This window comes from Capra hircus, chromosome 24 (assembly GCF_001704415.2).
Source record: "Capra hircus breed San Clemente chromosome 24, ASM170441v1, whole genome shotgun sequence".
In the NCBI taxonomy this organism is placed as follows: Eukaryota; Metazoa; Chordata; class Mammalia; order Artiodactyla; family Bovidae; genus Capra; species Capra hircus.
This window is the reverse complement of record NC_030831.1, coordinates 38,985,804-38,997,264: the sequence shown is the minus strand read 5'-3', so window position 1 is coordinate 38,997,264 and position 11,461 is coordinate 38,985,804. Positions and strand designations below refer to the sequence as shown.

At 43.0% G+C, this 11,461-nt stretch overlaps 1 pseudogene; it reads right to left on the bottom strand.

Moving 5' to 3' along the window:
- On the bottom strand, positions 4,350-11,231 carry LOC108633773 (annotated as a pseudogene).

Sequence of the window (11,461 nt, the reverse complement as noted above, 5' to 3'; positions counted from 1 at the left end):
CTTGACTAGACGGACCTTTGCATTGTAGGCAGACTCTTTACTCTCTAAGCCACCAGAGGTGGTGGTTTTTTATAACACTACCTTTTACTGAAATAAAATTCACATCTAATATAGCTTAACCACATGTAAAATATTTTTAAAAATCAGTATGATGTTCTAATGTAATATAAGGGGAAAATCTGAAGAAGACATTCACTATAAAATGTGTATTTCATATGCAAACACATAGGCACCACTGCTACAGAAAGCAGAGCGAAGTGGCCAGGTGATGCCGCGATGTCCCCAAACATAGAATCGCTGCTAGTGGACAGTTCTAAGGTGATGTTGAGAGAGCTTATTCAGATACCAGAAGTGGCACAATTACTGGTAACATGATTTCATGAGACAACCAAGAGCTCCTGGAGTTTCCAACAAATCAGAGGAGCACGTTTCCTTGTTTCACTTTGTATCATTGCATAATTCAATTTATATTTAAATTGTGCAAAACACTATATTTAAATGTAAAATAGACTTAGACTCTAGAATTGGAAGCTTACAAACAGATTTTTCACTTGTGCTAGCTATTCTGTGGGACATTTAAAAGTAGTACAGGACATGGAGCAACTTTTTATTGGGCAAGCGTATTCTTCACATTGCGGGTCATAAAGCATCTTTCCCCTACCCCCATCCTCACCACTAAATGCCAGTATTGCTGTCTGACTTTTGTCATAGTCAAAGGAGATGGCTGGCTTAAGAAGATACACACAGTGGAACATTACTCAGCCATAATAAAGAATAAAGTGAAAGTGAAAGTTGCTCAGTTGTGTCTGACTCCTTGCAGTTCCATGGAATTCTCCAGAATACTGGAGTGGGTGGCCGTTCGAAGGGATCGAACCCAGGTCTCCTGCATTGCGGGTGGATTCTTTACCAGCTGAGCCATCAGGGAAGCCCAATAAGATACTGCCATTTGCAGCAACAAGGATGGACCTAGAGATTATCATCCTGAGTGAAATAAATCAGAGAAAGACAAGTATTGCATGATGTCACTTGTATGTGGAATCTAAAAAACGAATACACGTGAATCTATATACAAGACAGAAACAGACTCACAGGTATAGAAAATGAATTTATGGTTATCAAAGAGAGAAGAGGGGGAGGAATAAATTAGGAGTATGGGATTAACAGAGATAGGTAGATAACACCACAGACTCTATGGACGAGAATTTAAGCAAACCCTGGGAGACAGTAGAAGACAGAGAAGCCTGGTGTGCAGCTCTCCATGGGCTCCCAGAGAGTCAAACATGACTTAGCAACTGAACATGGGATTAACAGACATAGACTGCTTTACATAAGCAACAATAGATAAGCAACAAGGGTTTACTTCTGTCTGCCTCCTGGTAGATGAGGATTAAGAGGCCTGTGCAAGCTTCCTGACGGATGGCTATGGGGAAAATTAGGTCTTGCTCTGGTGGGCAGGGCTGTGCTCAGCAAAACTTTAATCCAATTGTCTGTTTATGGTGAGGCTGTGTTCCCTTCCCTCAGTTGTTTGACCTGAGGCCACCAGTCCTGGAGTCTACAGGCGCTGTGGTAGGGCTATTGGTGACCTCCAAGAGGACTTGGAGGCCAGCATGTATCTCCCAGGACTGCTGTTGCCAGTGCCCTGTCCCTGAGGTGGGCCATTGCCCACCCACACCTCTGCAGGAGAGCCTCCCACACTCCTAGATAGGTCTGGCTCTGTCTCCTGTGGGATTGGTGTTTCTTTCCCTGGAGTCTTGGTGCACAGAGTTTTGTTTGTGCCTCCAAGAGTGGAGTCTCTGTTTCCCCCAGTCCTGTGAGGGTCTCGTAATCAAATCCCACTGGCCTTCAAAATCAGATTCCCTGGGCATTCCCAGTTCTTGGCCAGATCCCCAGACTGGGGAGCCTGATATGGGGCCTATAACCTTCACAACAGTGAGAGAACTTCTTTGATATTACTGTTCTCCTGCTCGTGGGTTGCCAACCCAGCAGGTATAGGATTTGATTTTATTGTGATTATGCCCCTCCTACCTACTGTTTCATTTCGGCTTCTCTTTTGTCCTTAGATGTAGGTATCTTTTTTTTGGTGGGTTCTAGTGTCTTCCTCGGAGAAGGCAATGGCACCCCAACCCAGTACTCTTGCCTGGAAAATCCCATGGACAGAGGAGCCTGGTGGGCTGCAGTCCATGGAGTTGCTAAGAGTCAGACACGACTGAGTGACTTTACTTTCATGCATTGGAGAAGGAAATGGCAACCTACTCCGGTGTTCTTGCCTGGAGAATCCCAGGGACAGGGGAGCCTGGTGGGCTACCGTCTATGGTGTCACACAGAGTTGGTCACGACTGAAGCAACTTAGCAGCAGCAGCAGCAGTGTCTTCCTGTTCAACAGCTAGTTGTGATTTTGGTGCTCTGGCAGGAGGAAATGAGTGCACATCCATTATCTTGAACCAATTTGCAATAAGGATTAACTGTAGAGCACAGGGAACTATGTTTAGTATAGTAACCTATCATGGAAAATAATCTGAAAATGTATGTATAATGGAATCACCTTGCTGCAGACCTGAAAGTGATACAATGCTGTAATTCAACTATACTTCAGTGAAAAAAACAAAAACACCCCTGCAAGCTTCCATAGTGTCCAGCAGAAGGTGGTATCAGGCTGGCCTAAAGGTTTGTAACATGTTATGGAAGGGAAAACTTGTGGAAAACTAACCTTTCGGCCAAACCAATATAACCGTGGTTGAAAACCACTACTCTGTGAGAAGGGTGCCTCGCCGTCTCCTGTTTCTAGGAAGATCTCCATGGTCTTGGGGCTTCCCAGGTTGCACAATGGTAAAAGAATCTGCCTGCCAATGCAGGAGATGCAAGAGACTCGGGTTTGATCCCTGTGTCAGGAAGATCCCCTGGAGGAGGGCATGGCGACCCACTCCAGTATTCTTGCCTGGAGAATCTCATGGACAGAGGGGCCTGGTGGGCTACAGTCCACGGAGTCGCAAACAGTTAGACGCGACTGCAGCAACTGAGCGTGTTTGTGTATACAGTTAATTTTAGTCCCTGTAGTTTCTTTGTATTTTGTTACTGGAGATGTTGGTCCAGGTGCAAACACTGCAGCAAAGGGTCCCAGGCCCCAGCCTGTCTCAGATCCACCCACTGGAGAAGCAGCTTATAAACTCTGCCAGTAGGAGAAGATGAAAAAACTTAGCCTGTTACAGACGCCACACAAAATCAGTTCTGACATTTCCTAAGAGAACCACACCCAAGTTGGTGAATGAGAGTAAGGGAGGAAAATGGAGACTTGTCCAGTCAGGTGGTTCTGACTCCTCTGATGTTTAGAAGTGATGCCGCCTTACTCCTGAGGGCATGGTGAGGATTCTGACTCAGGCTCAGAGAAACCGGTAAGTTGAGAGGTCATTATTTGGGTTCTGGGCTTCCCAGGTGGCGCGGGTAGTAAAGAACCCGCCTGCCAATACAAGAGATGTGAGAGACGCGTGTTCGATCCCTGTGTCGGAAAGGTCCCCTGGAGAAGGAAATGGCAACCTTCTCCCGTATTCTTGCCTGAAGAATTCCAAGGGAAATCTCTGACCTAATTCTTTCAACTTACCCAGCACTTGGATCCACCAAGGAGGCTGAAGGTAGGTTAGGCGGAGGCTGCTGAGTTTGTCAGGAGAGGAGGAAATGATAAACACAACTGGCCAGGTCAGCCACATGAGGCAAAACCCTATGTGGTGCTTCAGAATTAATTAGAGGAGCAAAAAAGTTATTAGCCTGAAGTAACCAAGGAGCATCAGGCTTAGCATGCATGTCCTGAAGAAGCGTGTAAAGGATGATCAAAGGAAACCACAAAACGAAGCAGCAGTGAGGCTGAGTGTTAGGTTAAAGGCCAATAGAAACCTAAATTTTTTGGTGCAACTCTGTATAGACCATGTGTAAAGGAGGAAATAAACTGACCAGCTTAGAAGAAGGATTTTTTTTGGGTCAAAATTAACTTTATTTCTCAGTTTTACTTCATCAGCATGTGGTAAGAAAATTGGCACACACAAAAAGTATACTGACATTGGGTCTAATTATGATGCCTCTGGCAAAGTGGTAGGAGGATGAAAGTAACAAAGATAAGTAGAGAAGCTCTCTTTCTTTTTCTTTTTGTTGCGAAAAGTTTTATTGTTTCCATTTGGTCCAAGGCTTGAGAGAGGGCTTCAGGATGTTAAAAAGCCACCAAGTGGCTGCACACAGGGGCTTCAGGTAGAAGCCTTGACATTAGGGCTGCTGCTGCTGCTGCCGACATTAGGGGGTGCTCCTCAAAAGGTGCTGGGCTCCAGAGGCTCATAGTTGTATTGGAGGGTGAACCTTTGGAAGTGCTACTCATCCAGCCTCGCTTGGGGGCCAGCCAGCCTGCAGAGGTTGTTCCAAGTGGCGCCCATCTTTAAGTTCTACTTGCTCATCTAGGGCGTGTCTCTCCAGGAAGTCACAGAGGTTGAGCCTGCACGGGGAGAACCCACGTCTTGAGGATCCAAAAGGGCTTGGTCCAGGTTCTTCTTCATGAGAAGGGTGGTCTCCATCATGTCCTGGGTTTTAACCCTAGTCATCTTGAGATAGCTTCTGCACGTCCTGGTAGAAGGCACGGCCACCGTGTTGGTTTTGCATTTTCAAGAGATGCTTGGTGCCCTGGTGCTTCTTCTTGGCCAATTCCTGGAAATAATGGCCCATGCTTCCAGAGCCACATTGTTGTGGTTGAAATAGAAGTCCAGAGAGAGGTAGGTGTAGGAGGCTTGCAGATGCAGGTCCACAAGGTGGTGGTTGACCATGACCTCCACCGGGTAGAATAATTCTGATGAATCTGGGAGCTTATGGTTGATCGGTAATGAGTTAAGCTCAAAAAATGGCATTGGCCGGTCTAAGTGTTCCAGGAGAGCTGAGTAGCTGATTCCAAAGGTTGCAACCAAATTAAAGGTTGAAGGGTGATGGGAGGCTGGAGTGAGGGGCATCCCTGGGTCTGTTTGCCCAAGCAGTGTTAAAGTAAGAGACAGTTAAGAGGGACTGCCAAACGCACAGCATAGAAGCTTCATAAAATTTAATTCCTTCTGTTGAAGTCTAGGTGATTTACAATGTTGAGTTAGTTTCAGGTATGCAGCAGATCGATCCAGTTTTATATGCATATGTTTTTCAGATTCTTTTCTATTTATATCATTACAAGATACTGAGTATAGTTCCCTGTTCTATACAAAAAGTCCTTGCTGTTCATCTGTTTTATGTATATCAGTTCAGCTCAGTTGCTCCGTCGCATCCAACTCTTTGCAACCCCATGAATCACAGGAGGCCAGGCCTCCCTGTCCATCACCAGCTCCCAGAATTCACTCATACTCATGTCCATTGAGTCGGTGATGCCATCCAGCCATCTCATCCTCTGTTGTCCCCTTCTCCTCCTGCCCCCAATCCCTCCCAGCATCAGGGTCTTTTCAAATGAGTCAACCCTTCACATGAAGTGGCCAAAAAATTGGCGTTTCAGCTTCAGCATCATTCCTTCCAATGAACACCTAGGACTGATCTCCTTTAGGATGGACTGGTTGGATCTCCTTGCAGCCCAAGGGACTCTCAAGAGTCTTCTCCAACACCACAGTTCAAAAGCATCAATTCTTCGGCGCTCAGCTTTCTTCACAGTCCAACTCTCACATCCATACATGACCACTGGAACAGCCATAGCTTTGACTAGATGGACCTTTGTTGGGAAAGTAATGTCTCTCCTTTTCAATATGCTATCTAGGTTGCTCATAACTTTCCTTCCAAGGAGTAAGTGTCTTTTAATTTCATGGCTGCAATCACCATCTGCAGTGATTTTGGAGCCCCCCCCACAAATAATGTCTGACACTGTTTCCACTGTTTCCCCATCTATTTGCCATGAAGTGATGGGACCAGATGTCATGATCTTAGTTTTCTGAATGTTGAGCTTTAAGCCAACTTTTTCACTCTCCTCTTTCACTTTCATCAAGAGGCTTTTTAGTTCCTCTTCACTTTCTGCCATAAGGGTGGTGTCATCTGCATATCTGAGGTTATTGATATTTCTCCCGGCAATCTTGATTCCAGCCTGTGCTTCTTCCAGCCCAGCGTTCCTCATGATGTGCTCTGCATAGAAGGTAATGGTATAGTAGTGTGTATGTGTCAATTCCCAAACTCTAATTTATCCACCCCACCCTATTTTCTCCTTTGGTAAACATACCTCAGTTCTGTATGTCTGTGAGTCTGTTTCTGTTTTGTGCATAAGTTCATTTGTTTCATATGTTAGATTTCACATGTAACTGATGCCATGTGATATTTGTCTTTCCCTGCATTGACTAGCTTTAAGAGAGGTTGCAGGTGACAAATACTGAACAGAAGGAAGATCAAAGGGACTATTTCAGTATCTGCGTTCTTATCCATAAATAACACTGATTCCCTTCCATGTTATGAAAAAAATTGTGAGAAAATTTTTTTTGACATTAAATTTTTCTTTATTGATATATAGTTGTTGGTTTCAGGTATACAGCAAAGTGATTCAATTATACATGTATACATTCTTTTTCAGATTCTTTTCCATTGTTCATTGTTAAAAGATATTCAGTATAGTTCCCTGTGTTACACAGTAGGTCCTTGTTGTTTGTCTATTTGTATATAGAAGTGTGTATCTGTTAACCCCAAACTCCTAATTTATCCCTCTCACCCTTTCCCCCTTTGGTAACCATAGGAAAACATATTATTTTAAAAATGAGTATTCATTGTACAGTTTTTTAATATGGAAAATTTATTTGGCATTTAAAGTAATTTTCTCAACTATTCTTAGGTAGATGTGGCTTAGATAAGGGTTTTTTAAAAATAACTTTTGTTTATTTATTTTATTTTATTTTGACTGTGCTGGGTCTTCTTTGCTGTGTGGGATCTTCTCTGGTTGAGGTGCTTGGGGGCTATTCTTCATTGCTATGTGCTGGCTTCTCATTGAGGCAGCTTTTCTTATTGTGGAGCAGGGGCTCAGTAGCTGTGGCCTATGGGCTTAGTTGCTCCACAGCACGTGGGATCTTCCCGGACCAGAGGCCGAACCCATGTCTCCTGCATTGGCAGGCAGGTTCTTTTCCACCCAGCCACCAGGGAAGCCCAGATCAGGGGTTTTTAAGCAGGGTTATGCCTCAGAGACATCTGGGGAGATTTTTTAAAAGAGTCTTGGCCTCAACTCTAGACCAGAATCAGAAACTTGAAGAAGTAAGGCATGGAAATCTGTGTTTTTAATGGCTCTAAAAACTTGCCAGGTTGTTCTAACATGGCCTTGGCTTTGGAAAGCATAATCTTGGATGACATTCCTACTAGAGCCTAGTACTGGGTTATTTCACATGGACAACTATTGGCTTCTGCAACTCTTGTCCTTTTGAGTACACTTTCAAATGAATAAAATTTTAAAAGCCAGGGTAATTTCTTTGGAAAAATAAAAATAGATCATGTTATACTTCTGCCTAAGATTTTTCTGGTGACCTCTCATGGGTCTTAGAAAAAAATTCCAGGTTGCCGGTGTTCTGACCTGGGACTAGCTCTCCAACGTCTTTACTGCTCTCTTGCTCCTCATTTAGTTGGCTTGTTTCCTATTCCTCGGCCACGCCAGTTATGTTCTTCCTGCTCTTTCTCCTCTTTCTGCCCAGATCCAGTTCCCTTAGACTTTTGCATGATTGGATCCTTGTTTGATTTTCAGCTCAAATGTCAGTTTCTCAGAAAGAACTTCTGTAACCAGTTTCTACCCAATCACTCACTAGCATGTCATTTCATTTGATACTTCTTCATTGCACCTTGTTTTTGTTCAGCTGCTAAGTCATGTCCAATTCTTTGTGACCTCATGGACTGCAGTATGCAAGGTTTCCCTGTGCCTCACTATCTCCTGGAGTTTGCTCAAACTCATGTCCCTTGAGTAGGGGATACCACCCAACCACCCCATCCTCTGTTGTCCCCTTCTCCTCCTGCCCTCAATCTTTCCCAGCATCAGGGCCTTTTCCAATGAGTCAGGTCTATGCATCAGGTGGCCAAAATTTTGGAGCTTCAGCATCAGTCCTTCCAATGAATATTTAGGGTTGATTTCCTCTAGGGATTGACTGGTTTGATCTCCTTGCTGTCCAAGGGACTCTCAAGAGTCTTCTCCAACACCACAAGTTGGACTTTTTTATGGTCCAACTCTCACATCTGGACTTGACTACTGGAAAAACCAGGGCTTTGACTATACAGACCTTTGTGGACAAAGTGATGTCTCTGTTTTTTAATACACTGTCTGCTGCTGCTGCTGCTGCTGAGTTGCTTCAGTCGTGTCCGACTCTGTGCAACCCCCATAGATGGCAGCCCAGCAGGCTCCCCCATCCCGGGGATTCTCCAGACAAGAACACTGGAGTGGGTTGCCATTTCCTTCTCCAGTGCATGACAGTGAAAGTGAAGTCGCTCAGTCGTGTCCGACTCTTAGTGACCCCATGGACTGCAGCCTACCAGGCTCCTCTGCCCATGGGATTTTCCAGGCAAGAGTACTGGAGTGGGTTGCCATTGTCTTCTCTGAATACGTTGTCTAGGTTTGTCTTAGCTTTTCTTCCAAGGAGCAAGCGTCTTTTAATTTCATTGCACTTATTGCTAGCCAAAATTATTTTATTTGTTTGTACATTATATAGCTCCCCCACAGAGGATGAGATGGTTGGATGGCATCACCGACTCAATGGACATGAGTTTGTGTAAGCTCCAGGAGTTGGTGATGGACAGGGAAGTCTGGTGTGCTGCATTCCTTGGGGTCGCAAAGAGTTGGACACAACTGAGTAACTGAACTGATATAGCTCGCCTCTTAGAATATTAAATATTACACTGCTTCTGAGTCAGGCTCCAATAACAGCACATGGTGGCTGTTGAGTACGTATTTAAAAGTTAGATGGAAGAGTGCAGCTCTTAAAATATCCCATGAACAAGAACAGCAAGTTTTAACCTTGAAAGAATAGCCACTTAACAGACTTGACACCCGGAAGTCTAGCATCCAGAGGTTCTCTTTGGAAATATCCATCCTGTACTTTGTTATTAGAGACATTAATGTTTTACTGGGTTGGAGAAGGCATAATTAAATAAAGTGAATTTAATAGTGTCTTGCCTTTTTAGGGAATAATGGCAGAGTTAAGACTTGGCGGTTAGTTTCCTCTTAAAAATTCTCATGCTGGAGAATGAGCTCTTGAATACAATTTGAATTTCATTATGAGCAGAATAGAACAAGAAGAGCTAGATAATATAGGAAACTGTGTGTACAGTTCTCTGCTGTGTGTGCATGTCAGAAAACAATGAAATAAAAAGAAAAAGTGTAACAGGAGACTTTCAAGCTTCTGCAATATGGTCACAGATTCGGAGTTAGAAAAGTAATGTTACCAAGTAAGTTACACCTTCCGCCAAACTTATGAACCAGCTCCCAGTGCTCAGAAAGCCCTGAGAGAATACTCTTACCTAAAAATTACAAGGCTGTTAATGATGATGATAAAGAAATGACATTTTTCAAGTTTCAAGGCTAAAAAAAAACTCTCCAGGCTAGTAACTCTTCAAACAACAGAGAAATAGGACACTAGAACATATATTCCAAGACAAATTCAGCAGGTAAACCTCAAGTATACATGCAAAACAACTGAGAGCTTTCCAAACTAATGATACTGGATTTAAAATCATATCTTTGAGTTTTTATAATAAGACCTTTTAAGTTCTTATAACAAAAATTTATTTAGTTGAAACTAAATCGTAGTATATAAAATACGAACAGAATTTTAGTTTATGTCACTCATTATATTGAGTTAAACATTTTGAAATGAAAGGATTAATTTGCTGAATTATCCCTTCAAACTTTTGCCTGTTTTCTCATTAACCATTTGATGTCCTGGTTTTTAGGGTCACGATGTGACATGAAGATAAACAGGTGGTGTTGTGTGAGTCCGTGGGAAGACTCTTCAGTCATGCCTGGCTTTTTGTGACCCTATGACTGTGGCGCACCAGTCCCCTCTGTCCATGTGATTCTCCAGGCGAGAATAGTGGAGTGTGTTGCCATGCCCTCCTCAGGGGATCTTCCTGACCCAGAGGATCTTCCCGACCCAGGGCATCTTCCAACCCAGGGACCAAACCCACGTCTCTTATGTCTCCTGCACTGACAGGTGTTTGTTTGTTTTTTCACCACTAGCGCCACCCAGGGAGCCCAAACAGGTGGTACAGTAGAGCTATTCTGAAGGAAGGACTGATGCTGAAGCTGAAGTGAAGTTGCTCAGTCATGTCCCACTCTCTGCGATCCATGGACTGTAACTTACCAGGCTCCATTCATGGACTTTTCCAGGCAAGAGTACTAGAACAGGTTGCCATTTCCTTCTCTTGTATAGACTATTATATTATTCATTATCTAGTGGTCAAAACTTCAGAGAGTATTTTAATTTTAGTTTTTTAAATCAGTTTCTTTATTCTGCAGTTTTTAGTGACTGTGTGTATGTGTGTGTCTTTGTGTGTGTAGATGGGAACCAGTTTTGGATTAAAATGGGCACATTAACATAGAGTCCTCATTAATTATTCTTTTACACTCTAGAACCTGCATCTCACCACTACCTTGAAATTAACGTCCAAACAATGGAATAGGCTTGCTACTCTCAGCATGTCCTCCCCTTCTCCTATTCCGCATGCTCATTTTGAATAAAAAACTTCATGTCTTTGGGTTACCTAACTATAGAGATGCTCTTCTACGTATCATCTTATGAGACATATACAAGAAGTCAGTGGCATTATTAGGCAGTATTAGAGAAAGACTTCAATGGCAAAGCCTCTTAACATTCCATAACTAACACAGGGTGCTATCATCTGCCTTGTAGAATGATTCCTTTAATTGTCATTAAACTACCAGTGTCAAAAGAGAGAAACGCGTAGCTTAGACATTATGGGACTGGGGGTTCTGCTTTAAAAAACCTGAACCAAGAGTCAAATTTCTTCAAAAATTTTCTATTTCTTCATAAAAATTAATGTGGCTTGTGAATCATAGCCCATAATATTTTCATGTCTTTTTAAAAATAATAAAATTGCTTTTAAGTGACCATGAAACATAGTTTACATTCTAAACATGTGTACCATATTTCTGTATCTTTAAGCTTTCTTAAAAGATAACGATAGCTATCATGGATAGCTGTGTGACTGGCAAAATCACTGATGTTCATCAGTGTGCGGAGGGCCAGGACAAGACATGTTTTGATGGGCATTGAGTCACAGAGGAAGCCCTCAGTGTTGGATGCTCTGGTTTCTCTCCCAGACTACCTGTACCACATGTCCGTTGGAGAGACTGGGCTACAGTATCTGTGTATGCACCTTGGGAATGAAACAGCACATTACATTTGTTGACTTCGTGGAATCTCTATGCTTTTAAATTAATTAGTTTATTTTAACTGGAGGATAATTACTTTATAATATTGTGATGATTTTTGCCATACAT